The 13,783-nt window shown below is 41.3% G+C and overlaps 1 protein-coding gene across 5 annotated transcripts in view; it reads right to left on the reverse strand.

The window, feature by feature from the left end:
• LOC104936738 (triple functional domain protein) overlaps positions 1 to 13,783 on the reverse strand; it is a 72,560-nt gene that overhangs the window by 57,497 nt on the left and 1,280 nt on the right. The gene's annotated exons all lie outside the window — the stretch shown is intronic.

A 13,783-nucleotide genomic window follows, 5' to 3' on the forward strand; every position in this document is an offset into this window, starting at 1 on the left:
TTGGATAAACAGATCACACACACATCTAACGGACGTTGAGGAAAGGACGAAGAAAAAAAATGCAACGGCTAAAACATCCCCTAAAAGACACCCATCTCTGTGAAACATGCAAACACTCAGGTACAGAGTGAACTCACCTGGACCTCAGCTCTGTTGAACACAGGCTATACTGTATCCTAGACTGAGCTCCCTTCCACAGGCTGCTCTCTCTTGTCCCGACACACACTGTTTCTGTCTCCGAGCCCACATTAACACGAGACCACCCTTTCTGTGGGCCCCTGCCTTTCCCTTCTCGGCAAGGCACACTCATCGTTTGACTCATACATAAAAAGGAAAGACCCCCTTTCATTTAAAAATACCTATTGTCTGGCTCACACTGACTAGAATGAGGTGAGAGGTGCAAAAACAATGAGCAATACCCTGCTGTCAAAGCTGTCTTGGGAGAGTGCGGCGCTAGATACTGCTGTAGGGGTTTAGCAAACATTTAAATGTCAAGGGCCATGGACAACGACATAATACCTATGGGATCACCCATCGGAGAGGATTTTTGTTGCTTGGAGCAGAGCTGTAGGTGGTAAGATACTGATAAGAGAGTGAAACTTGTGATATCAACCTGTGAGAGTGTGATCAAAGCGGTAGGTAATGATGAACCTCAAGTGAAAATGAAAGAGTTTTGTGTTTTTCTTATCTTGGTCTCTGCTTTTTGGAGCCAGATTTCTGTGGTGTTTATGCATTGCGCTTCTCGGTGATAACCTCTTAGGCAAACAAGGTGAGCAGTGCCGCGGCGGCACTTTTCCGTGAATTTTCCATGAAGTTTCCGCAGCCCGGAGCTCTTTTCTTTGTTAGTTCAGTCATGATGTTACTCACTTCTCTGCCAAATATGTGTTTCTTAAAAGCCAGTGTTTTGTGGTGCCCCGCCATAGTTTCATAATGAACTGAAAATATTTTTACACTTAACTGAAGTTTCACTTTCACTCTCTGGCAGAGCTACGTCAGCTTTAACACAGTTACGGACGGGAGTTTTCTGCTGTCTGCTGCCTCAGGTTTTTTTTTTTTTTAGCACCGCTGCAGTTTTCCCTAATGAAAAAATATAATCCCAATACATTCACGGTATAGATATTTTATTCTTGGAAAAGACAGATAACTAGTAAAGGATCAGGACTCTTATTGTCGCATGCTTTCAATTTAGCTGTCGAATCAGTGCCGAGGAAAAGAAAAAGTTGGACTGGTGAAACCCACACTTTTAGAAAGATCAAGGACTTTCCAGGCCCTATTCCCTCAAATTCAAGGAACCAACATGGCACAGTTCGAGACATGGATCATTAGCACACAGGAAATACACACACACACTCAATTATTTTGTGATACGTAGATGTTATGATAAGTAAAAAGAAAAAACAACACTCAATTTCTATTCTTCTATTCTCCAGTTAATGTTTCCAAGGATATGAAGAACCACGATAGGGATCAAGTATATCCATTTAAGGGCAGATTACAGCTGGATCACCCAAACATAAACACTACCTAAACATACTCCCCTTGAGGCTTTTACCTTTAAATTACGGCTTTTAATTTTATCCTTAAAGCAGCTTCTTGTTTGGACAGTCACTCTGCATGTATCTGTAAAAATACAGGGATCGATTGTTGAACTACCGAGCCAGTCCGTCTTCATTCCAAACAAAGCTGAAACATGAAATACAGCCAAGAACTTTCACCAGGAAATACACATCACACAAGCCGGCTGAATCACACCTATGTCTATGAAAGATAAATCTATCATAAACCTTTAATCAAAACTAAATCTTATGATAGATAAGAGCAGACTGAATACACATTCATTCATTTCATCAAACCAGATGCTCAAGACTGACATTTTTCTATCCAACTATGTTGTTATCTGGCCTCACCTGCGATCCCAGGTGCACAATTCTGCCTATTAGATACTGCAGCCAAGATAAAAAAGCACAACTCTGGCCTAAAGGCCACGGCTTTAAACTGTTCCTCATTTTGCCTGGGGACCTCTGGGACCCTCTCATGAGCGAGCATAACGTTTGCTTGAAGACACACAAAAGGCCTCTGGCTGTGATGTTTACAGTGGATCAATGTCTCTCGGGCTACCGGTCCTTATCGGAAGAGAAACGGGGTGAAAAGTAGTGAGAGGAAGAGACAGAGAGAGGAAGTGGGCGAGATGGGGAGGGCAGCAGTGAGATAGCAGTTTTGAATGCACTGGAGACCCGAAGAAAAAAGGAGTACAATGGTCTTTCAGGACTTGTCCTAGTTTGGTTCACTCTCTCTCTCTCTGTGTCTTTCTGCTCTCAAAATAGGAGCAGCGACCATTCTGGCAAATCTTTCACAGTGATCCTAATCAATTGCCAGCCGATTCAATTCTTGTACTGAGCTCTTTCATTAACCAGTACAAACTCTGTTAACGCAGCTTGGCACTTATATCTACACTTCTCCTCTCTTCATTATTTTTTCAAGGTCTAGCTCTTGCTCGCTGTCTTTGAATTTCGCAGCTCCTCTCCTTTCATTTCCACCTGCTCTGAATAGACCCCCTTATTTCCCTCTAACAGTACGATAAAATCATTCACTCACTCCGAGGCTTATCGTTTACGCTCCTCTTACAAGAATGCGTAAAGAAAAATGGTTATCTGCGCACGTGATCTCTCATGGCCGCCTGCAACCCTGCGCACTCCGCCTCCCCTGCAACCTACCTCCTGTCTTCTCCTCCTTCTCCATCTTCTCTCCATTTTTCCCTTTGCCCCCTCGACTCTTTTCCCTCTCTCGTTCCAGCTTGTTTTGAAAAGAGGAGGCAGCGGCGGGGCGGCAAATTTTCTCCGAGCTCACACCAATTAGCTATCACGCCGGAGAAATTAGAGAACGCGTACACGCCAGACGAGAGGGACAAAGTGGGACAAGCTACCTTTTTATAAACACACAGAGACAGGCGAGAGGTTTGCATGTGTGTGTGTGTGTCAGTTGTTCCTAGGAGAGGATTTAAACAAGCCAAAAACTCTTTCACTTACACTTGTGACAAACACCCTAACACTTCCATTCCCTGGTTAATGGACGAACATATTAATATATTTGACATTATTATATTATACTTAGTAGTTGTATACTTAGTAGTTTTTATATCTCATTATCTACTTTAAAACTGACTCAATATCTTGCTATGCTTGTCCTGGTTCACATGTATTCTGATTGACATCTATCATACCGCGTTATTTTTGTCTTGGTTTATCTTGCTGGGTGGCTTTTAGGCGGCTCCACAGGTAAAACTTTGTTTTTAAAAGCACCCAAGTGCACGAGTGTGATCAACTCTTAACTAAATGACCCATGTCAAGTGCGCAGAAACAGAAACCGTCACGATTAGCTCTTATCAGCCAGCCTTTGGTCTTATCTTGTCCGTATCGAGGCGGCGACCTGTGTCTCTGTTTGTGTGAGTAGTAAAACCTTAGCAGTGATAGCACAGGCCCAGGTCGACCTGGTTTACATAGGCCTGTTAGTAAAGACATAACATGGGCCAGACAGACAGACATGGTAGCTGTTGTTACCATGGTGACAGACTCCTAAGCCCACCCTTGCACCTACAGAAAGCTGTGTTTGCCGTGTATATTTCTTGTGCTAAAATATCTACCTTTTGTGAATTTCACCACTGCTGCAGCATAAAAGTGACACGCATCTTACTCTCTGTATAAGGCCTCCATATATAGTTTTTGGTACCCATCCAAGTGTGTCCACAGCACTCAGTATATAAGTAACTATAACTGCCAAGTACTGAGACTTGGCATCAGATCGCATGGTCATATTTATAGGTTTGTTTACTTATTCTCTGATCAGATATTTCCTAATTTAAATGAAAGTTTTGCCACTATACTACTATACTCTTTAAATTAATTTTATATCTGGCTGTTTGAGTTTAGACAACGATCAAAGCCCAACATTTCACAACTCAACAGCGCACAACTCTCAAAGTGCAACATTTTGGATTACAACTTTCACTCTCTTGCAGAGACTTAGATGACAAAGTCAGACTATGATTTCTTAACATATTGTAGTCGTACATAATCAGTATACTAAGCTGACATCGAAAGGAACTTGTTGAAAAGGTTGGTCCAAAGTTACCCAAATCTGCCTACCAGCACCTCTAAGGCTCACTAACACATTGCATATTGTTTATTTAACCCTCATGCGTCACTAAGGACATTTTTTATCCATTTTTCCTCTTTATCTGGCCATCATTTTGAGGATTTTAACCCTTTAAATGCCAGTTTGACTACTTGATTATCAAAATTTATCAAAAATTAAAAGTGACATCAAGTAATCAAAACATTTAAAAAGGGTCAAAATCCTCAAAATGATTGAATGCCTGGTAGTTTGGAGCAGGGATGAAGATTTATGCAGAAAAAATATTAATTTGTAAAGTTCTTATAGCAGTTTTTTGGAAGTGGACTAAAGACGGTAGTAAATTAAACTGATGCATGAGGGCTAATCCATACAAAACACAAAGTTTCAAAAGAAAAGTTATGGCTTTAAGGGGGGATTAAGTGGAAAAACAGTCTAGCACATACCCCCCAATGAAACCACAACTTGTCATTTTTATACTTAATACATTTTTTTGTACAGATTTTGGGACTCTGTTTCGGTCCACACCACGTGTTTCCCCCCCTGTTTCAAGTCTTCATGCTAGACTGACTCCAGCTACATATTTATAGACAGACATGAGACTTTTGGCGAGGATGAAAATAAGCATACATCCCAAAATGTCAAACAATTTTATTGCACGAGTATTGACGCAGCATAAATCCAACTACCTACCTCCCACCTCTACTCTGATGTACAAAAGCAGCAACACAGACACACACACACAGTAATCCCAGAGAATAAACACCAGATTAGATTAGGTCAGTGTGCGTAATCCAATGAACTCTCACCTCTAACATGCTAATGCTGTTAGAGCTGACCAACATCACACCGTCACACACACACAAGCGACAGGGACTTGTACTGTTGCCACATAGCTCTACTCTCAAACACATCATGTATATATTCCTGTTTGAGCGAGCAGATTTGTTGTTAAAACAGTTCTTGGCCAGTCTGCTTTCCCACACACTCCATACTCTCCTCTGAGAGGACCTGCAATCTGCTCACTATATTATTAATAACATACTGACTTTCTCTATATTTCTATGATAGCGTTTTACTATCAACATGTACATCTATGGCAATCTTATTAAAACCCATTTCTGTAATGACCTCATTGCAGCATAACTTGACATACAGGCCCGGCGTTATTCATCGCCCTTTTCAAAATCACTCCCCAAACTTGTCCTACCTCATTGGTAAGCTGCTACAGGCTCTTCACATTGCCATGTACGGCACATCCACAGAAAGACAAAACTTGTTTGCAAGCATCCATCTATCAGGGAAGTGAATGTTACTCCCTCTGAAATGCAATCTGGTGCTTTTTGTTCTGGTTTAGGTTTGTATTACTGCGGTACGCCTTAGAGTTCACACTGACATCATACATGCTTTGGGCTACAAACAGCTCCAGTGCTGCCATTCATTTTTACTTCATGGCTTTTGATGGCTTCGCTCACCGTGTTCTGATTGAAAAATTACAGTGTTTAGTCTAGCCAGGCATATGTGGGCCGGGTTTTCCGACCAGTTCTCCTCTGGACCCCAATCCGTGAGTTCAAAACATCTACTATGGCAGTCCCAGAAATCTTAGAATTTCATATTTGCAATTACATTTGCATCAGTAAATGTAATGCCTGGTAGATTCAACCGATTCCTGGTCTGCATTTGTAGCTGTGCTTATTAGTTTTTAAGACCTCGTAAAAATATGCTAATTTACCTTACATCTGATTGGTTCAAACTCTAAACCTAGGGTCTGGTTAACAGTCAAAAAGTGACGTTCTGTGTATTTGCCTGAATACTTTTCCTTGACTTCAATGGAAAACGGTGTGAGGTCATGGGAAGATGTAGAAGAGAATCTATAAGTACTTAGGAAAAAACAATTGCGGTGCTAAGACGATCCGACTGCACTCCACATTAGGCTACGTAATTATGCAAGGACGGATATTATTGACGTGGCTCTGGTGCAAGTTAAGAGTTTTGGGACAGCATTGTCCCATTTCCTTTGGTAAATGATGGTCCAGTGTATCCTATACACCAAAGCAGATAAGAAGCATTTAAGTGCATTTCGTTAACATTTAGAGAATTCAACCAGCTCTTGTGTTGGCTGCCATTTAAATACTTCCAGTTCATTTCACTTAGTTAAGAACCTTGCTAAGCAAAGCCTTAGTGTTGTTAAGAAAGGAAACAGGAAATTGACCTCTTCCCTTAAGACATTAATTTGACAGCTCATTGAAAAAAAAGTAGACTTTGGACGCTGGAATACAACATTGTAATGCCAAAGTAAACCTGACACAGATGACCAGTCTTTACAAGCCTGTGATGCGATATACGGATTGGCAACAAAGGCCTTGAGCGAGATGATGCATTGTGCCAGTTTGGCATCAGGTTTACGGAAATTGTTGAACCAAAAATATTCCAGGGAAAGTCAACACGGCTGATCTTTCTGAGCAACACATGACTCAATATTTTAAGCTGCTATAATCAATATTTTATATTAATAATACCAAAAAGACCCAAAATGGAGCTAAAAGTAGACTGCATTCATCAGGTGGAATCCAGATTAATGCTAGTGTTGCTATGTATCTGATGGGTGCATGAAATAAGCAATTATTTGTTAACACAAAACTAAAACCAGAAATACAGGGATTAGGAGTTTCATTCACTTTCGCTGATCTGCTTATGTGTGATGTTGCTCTGCCTGTTGTTTGGTGTTAGTGTCACACTTTCATACCAAACTAAGTCCCAGTTTCTGTCACATGATGTGGAGTACAAGTTATTCTACAAGGTGATTCATCGCGCATAACCTTGGATGGATGTTTTACTTCCATTCTGGCACAAACAATCGCTTTGAACTGAGCATGTCAAAGGCTGGCTATGAGCACTAAACCCGATGTGCCATGTCATTCTTCTCATTGAACCGAGATGCTGGCAGCCCTCCACATTCGAATGTTAATGATTTACTAAAACATTACATACTGCCACGGCCTTCAACAATCCTCCCACTCAAGCTGACCTCACAGCAGATTGTGGGGTGGGGGGGGTTGGCTTGCCCTGCTAGCTATAACCTGCCTTTAAAATTTAATGATACCTGCACCTGTTATTAGGGATGAGAAAGATAACATGTTTACACAACTACTCACTGGGGAAATGAGAGCAAATTTATATGATTTACTCTTCACCAACCAACCGATATTTTAAGCATTTTTCTGCAATTTGCTCTGCAAAAATAAGAGCGTATGACAGAAAGAGGTTGTTATTGAGGACATGATGGTCTGTGCCACTAATGGTTTCCAAGTGCCTGCGTTGCTCGTCTTGTTACCATGTGTTCAGTGTTTGTATTTGTGCTTGATTTTAAAAAGGGATGAATGCCTTTCCAACTGAAATATTACATTTTAATGCCACAACAAAAAGAGAACAGTTTGAGTAGAAGGAGTGTTTTTATTCCTGTGTTTTAGCTTAATCTCCGGTCTTTTCTAAAAAAGCTTTTTACCCAGTCATCCATTTGCTCTTGATTGAAGCTGCCTGCGCTAAATAAAAGGCTAAAATCTCATAACCATCATCTTTCCCTCCAGCTGGCTTCCATTTATTATGTACTCTGTTGCACAATAGTACAGTTACTTAGAGGTGTGTGTGTGTGTGTGTGTGTGTGTGTGTGTGTGAGGTATCTGATATTTTGCAGCTGAGCATGTGAGTAAAAAACAGCCACTCGTGGCGGATGTGAACGTACGCCGCGATCTAAACAATACAAAGACAGGGAGAGAAGGCGAGGTGAAGGCGATGTGGGTCAGTGGAGAACGGAAAGTTGGAGAAAGTGCTTGTGTGAGAGTGACTAAGTGTGAAAAGCAATTGAGAGGGAACAGCGGCTGCCTATCACGAAGCCCCTTGTACTGCAAACCACATGATGCCTGAGTGTCGACCAGAGTTACCCTCAGCCCGAGCTTCTTAATATTTGACTTTCCAGTGCACTTATTTCCATGCTCTGAAGCTTTTTTGTAACAAAGGCAACTGCAGCTCTAATAATTTAGACACATACACTTTATATATTAATTTATGTAGAGTCAGATTTTTGCTAAAACCAACATTTTCTCTCTTAACAGACTTGGATATCTCAACTGCTTTTTAGCATTTGTATCGATTTACCCAAATTATAAAATCTGTATACCTCATAGGGCAGAATTCATTAGGATAATGTTCATGTAAGGGTAACATGAGACAAGGAAGTAATGTAGCACTGAGAAGAATCAGCAGTCCACCAAGACTGATTCACGAGGTTATTATTAATTATTAATTTAGTTAAGTGACAGTGGAAGTGGTGCTTTCCTTTAGTGATATTGACAAAGAAACTGGATTTATTGTGTGTTTCTCATGTCATGGTTTCTTTCTGGGTGTATTAGAAAATTGTGGGCAGGTTGTAAAACGTTTCAAATTTGCTGCAACGTCTCGAGGCCTTCCTCGATTGACTGAGAAAATGAGAATTGTCTGTATCGCCAACCTGTATTTAGTAGTCAAGCCTGTAATCAATATAACACACCAAATGTTATTACTACATTATTAATACACATGGAGTTCAGTTTACCTCCAGTACTCTGTTCAGCTTGTGAAAACAGTTGTCTTCTATGAATCTGAAGGGAGCTTTCTAACGTCTGATAGAATAACCCTGATGATGTCATTAGGGGCTATCAAGTTGCACTGTGGGAAATGTAGGCTCTAGTGTTTTGGGGGTGGGGGGGTGTGGCTCATACCAGAGGCTAAAAGTCAGAATGTCAACCCAGCTAACAAAGCTGACACTCGTTTAGTTTCTTTATGATTACATCTTCTGAACAATCCGGCCTTCAATTATCTATTTGTATTGCTCTGTGATGCACCAATCCTCTGTTTACGTCCATCCCATGAACACCGGGGATGATAAAAGAAACCTGCCTCATGTAGCATCAGGCTTTAGCCTCGGCTCTGTGTCTTACTTGGCAGCTTTAAGCCTGGAGGAAACCTTTACTGAGGGACCTCAATCAGTCTCCATCTCCTGGATCAATATCCATTAGTCTGTGTGTGAGTGTGTGTGCATGTATGTGTATGTGCGTCTGTGTGTCTGTGCAGACCTCATCCTGGTGAATGGGCCTGAGTCATAAATGCATGCTCTGGATCAGATTTCTCCCTCTCTCTCTCTTGCTTGTCTCTTTCTTGCACAAACACACGTACACACTGATGCTCATTCAAACATACAGACCAACCTTGTGAACGGCGTGTTGTAGCCTCTTAACGTTCATTCATGAAGGACCGGCAGTGTGGATTGCAGTTTTTTCCCCCTCCCCTCTCCATCATGAATAATACCCTACACTACCAACAAGTAATAACTGTATGAAATCAACACTAAATCAGCCTCTTAGTCATCGGTGCAGCCAAAGATATGTTTGGAGTGGAATAACTCGATGATTGACAACATGCCACAACAAAACTCCCCCTTTCAGAGCTCTGAGGCCTAGGTATTAATTCCAGTCTGGAAGACAGGGGAGAGAGACAGGGGGAAGCTCATTTTTTTTATTAGTTGTCATTTTGCATCAGGACGGAGAGACCCGACAGGACGCAACAAGAACGAGGGAGGGAGGAAAACATGAAACAGACATTGGCGAACGAACCCTCAGACAGCAGGCAGGCAGACAGACCGACGGAGAGTAGGGAAGAAAACGAAGAGGGAGGACATGGGGGAAGACAAAGAGACCAAATGCCGAAGGATGGAAAAAGAGATGGGGATGGAGCTGGGATGGAGGAGGGTGGGGGGGAAGAAAGCGTAGCCTGTGGCAAGACACTCAAACCTGTGCATGTCAAAACAAGACTCCCAGATCTATGAGGAGGAAGTTCGCTAGGAAAACAAAGAGGAGGGGAGCCCAAACGTGATACTCAAGCCTTCCCACCAGCATACTGTACAAATTTGTCACTATACTCAGGCCTGTGGTGGTTTGACTGGAGATGAATCTGAACAAGGCTTTTTTAAAAGGATGCTATTTTTGAAACATGCAAATAAACTTGGTACAACCTGGCTTAGAAAATGTAAAAAATAGAGATGGTGCACAGCATGACGCAGACATGGTCTTCAGAAAAATGTCCACGGTAGCTACATGTTGTTTTTTTTAAGCAAAAGAAAATGTACATGCCTCGTACATAATCTTACGTTTACAGTAAATATCTGTCCATAGTTATCATTAGCTCAAACAGTAGGTGGTCTTGTCAATCACTGTCCTGTTGCGCTCAGTGCACTAGAACAACAATAAAATCAACAGCACCACCTGACAAAGAGAAAAACTCATATTCACCGTAAAGACCAGCTGTTTGTGACTGTAGCACAATCATTCACGCATACCTCATAATCAGTTTTAAGTATACCTTCAGAGGTGTGTTCAACAAGGTGTGATGCCTGTGAAGAAAACAAAAACACGCGCTCCTAAAGGATCTTCGTACAAGATGGGAGTTGCTTTTTGTGGATAAAATGTACTTACATGCCAGCAGGCCGTGTTTACTTTTACATACACAAAATTGTGGGTCCCTATAAATTAAACTAGCTTATGTATCTGTCCAGATTAAAGTTAAGACCGTGGCTAACATTAGAAACAGTTGAGGTTGGGTTGTGGTTGAAGGCAGGATTTCAATGTCTGTCCCTTAACGTACCATCCAGACAATTTCAGGCGCTGCGGCAACTTGCCTCAGGGTTGTCCGGTGGTGTTGGTGGGGTACTGGAGTTGTATTTATTTGTGGTGAACGTAATCGCTGTGAAACAATCTGATTAACCGGCTTTATCAGTGCTGGGGCTCACTCCTTCTCATTCACTGTCTTTGTTGCTCAACCAATGCTCACTCTCTCAGATCATCAGATCCAAACCAGTCTACTAACTTTTTTTATAAGTATCAGGTATATCTAAAACCAGATGCAAGGAAGCTTGGTATTGTCATTTATTATTATTTAAAGAGAAGGGGTGGGAGTTTATAAGTTATTCTTCTTCTCACTCCTTTTCGATTTCTACGTCTTGCCTTACTTTTTTTTTATTTTGCTTCGCATATTCGAAATAAACACTTCAATCAATCAATCAATCAAACTTCTTCTTGTCGCTATTTTGCAGCCTAAATTGTGTGTCAGACACAGATTTAGAAGCTGAGTACATGAAATAAACAAAGACACAACACAACAGGCAGAGTAACATAGTTTAGTCCATGAACCCACCTAGATAGCCTCAGTTTGAGAGAAATTTCATGCTGACTGTGGTGGGTTTGCCCCATCTGAATGTCTGATTGGCGGGAGCAGTGTAACGTTGGGCTATTTTTTTTATTTTTAAACTTATTTTAAACTTTTCTGCTGCGTTTTTTTGGTGGACACCCCTGCTGCAGCCAAAACGCATTATCCCAGCTGTGGCTCAGGAGGTAGAGCAGATGATCGGTGGTTCGATCCCCAGCTCTTCCAGTTGGCATATCGAATCGGTGGTTCGATCCCCAGCTCTTCCAGTTGGCATATCGAAATGTCCTTGGGCAAGATACTGAACCCCAAATTACCCCCTGTAAGTCACTTTGGATAAAAGCATCAGCTAAATGACTAAATGTAAATGTAAATCCCCACTTAAATAAATGGAAAAACCTGCGTTTTCATCACAGCGCCATATTCTGTCTGAATGTTTCCAAAGATAAACTAGGTGAGCTTTCTGTCAAGCTTAGGTTAAGACAGTGGTTAACATTACAGTTGAGGTTGGATCATCTGAACATGGGCAAGATTTCGAACTCTGTACCTTAATGTGGCGATTAAGGGTCTGAAATTAAAATGATATTAATAATACTTGACAATAAGGGTTAAAATAGTCCTAGGATTTGTTCGACAGCAGCAGATGGTTGTTATGTTTTCATTTAATCCATTATTTCTTTTATTAAATCAGCAGTAGCAGCCTTGATTCTGAAAAACAAATTATAACAGTCGTTGCTTCTCTCAAATAAACAAAGTGAATATGCAGTTTAAGTGCTCTATTGGTAAATAAAGAGCTATTTCTAAACTACAAACTGAAAATGCAGCAGATGGACTTGTGGTAATAAGAAAAAGGGGGCATATCTAAACATTTTAATTATACAGCAAATAAGCAACAGATCTGATTATCAACGAAGCAGAATGGCTGCAGCTGTGCACCATCAACAAAACATACAAAGTGTGGCTGTGTTACAGGACGCCCCTCGCCTCTCTCTCTCTTAAGAGGAAGCCATCAGATCAGCTCAATAAAGATACTAAACTTCCCTCCGTGCTTATTATCTCGCTAGACACAAAACCACAGGAGCCAGAGGCTGGATGTCAATACTCTGCATTCTAGTCCTTGTTTACACCCTTTAACTGTGCGTCTCAGCTCTGCCACAATGGTCGCACACATGACTGATTTGACACAATGAATTACTATTCCCAAATGCCACAGTTTAATATTTGTGCATCACACACTCAGGCGCACAACACCAAGAAAAAATTTACTTGCCACCACCACCACTGCACAAAAACAGTAAGCTGCTTAGGGAGGGGAGTTAGATGATGACACTGGCAGACATGACATCGGGGCACTGGATCTAATTCACCGCTTGCAGTCTGTGGACGTCTTTTTGATCTCTTGGTGCAAATTTTTGGGTGTTTTCCTTCTTTGTTTTGCATCATTTTCTTTTAGGAGACTTTGAGACGTGTACTAATTCAGTATTCTCATGACCCAGCTACAGATCAAAAGGATGAAACCGTGCAGAAATCTTTGCCTGTCACTCTCACGCCTCTGTCATTTGTAAGAACGTATACTATGCATATGTTAGGACCTCAAAAAGTAACTGCTTTCATGATTAATACTGGGACGATTGAGGGGAAATGTGTTATTTCCTGTGCTGTGATTACATCTAACGTGTCTACTGTGGCGGTTTGTTTGAAAGACACCAGTGCACGCTTGGACGATCAGCTTACCAGCTTCGTCATATCAAAAAAAACATCCACAAATATCACCATTTCATTCAACCGCAACCCCAGAAAACAGATTCAACTAGAAGCATGTGATCAACCTTAAGCAGCACGTCTATAGGCGTGGAAGTGAATAACAAATAAGACATCCTTGCACATGGTTTCACCGTGCAAACACACTGCTGGGTAAAGTCAAACTTAACCATTTATTTCTCTGGCCCTTTAAATCTCTGCTTGCACACCCCCCTCTCTCTCTCTGAAATTTACAGTTTATGAGCCATTGTTGCAGCCTATGAAAACCACTGTAGGCCCGTGTGAGGACTACAAGTCACAGTCCTTAGCTGATTAATTAGCCTACTCAGCTACTGTTAACAATCTGTGCTAGTAGGCAACATCTTATTATGTCTTTAACACAAAAAAACAACAACAACAGTTTGGTGCTGTGTGTGAATAAATCAGTGTCATTCTTGAGTTTTTAAATCAGCCGTGATAATAAGGGCAGCCTTTTTTTGGCCTTATCCTGCACAGTGCACACCCAGACTGTATGTGCCACGCCATGTATTGTTTACATAGCTTGTGCTATTTCTTTCTTTCTTTTTTTTTTTTTTGACAACGCGTAGGACAACAAACCCCCCGAGTTTAACGCAGGGGTGAATTTAAAAAGCACACACACACGTCTCTGTGTGTGTTTGTA

The sequence above is a fragment of the Larimichthys crocea genome, chromosome XIII (assembly GCF_000972845.2).
Source record: "Larimichthys crocea isolate SSNF chromosome XIII, L_crocea_2.0, whole genome shotgun sequence".
In the NCBI taxonomy this organism is placed as follows: Eukaryota; Metazoa; Chordata; class Actinopteri; family Sciaenidae; genus Larimichthys; species Larimichthys crocea.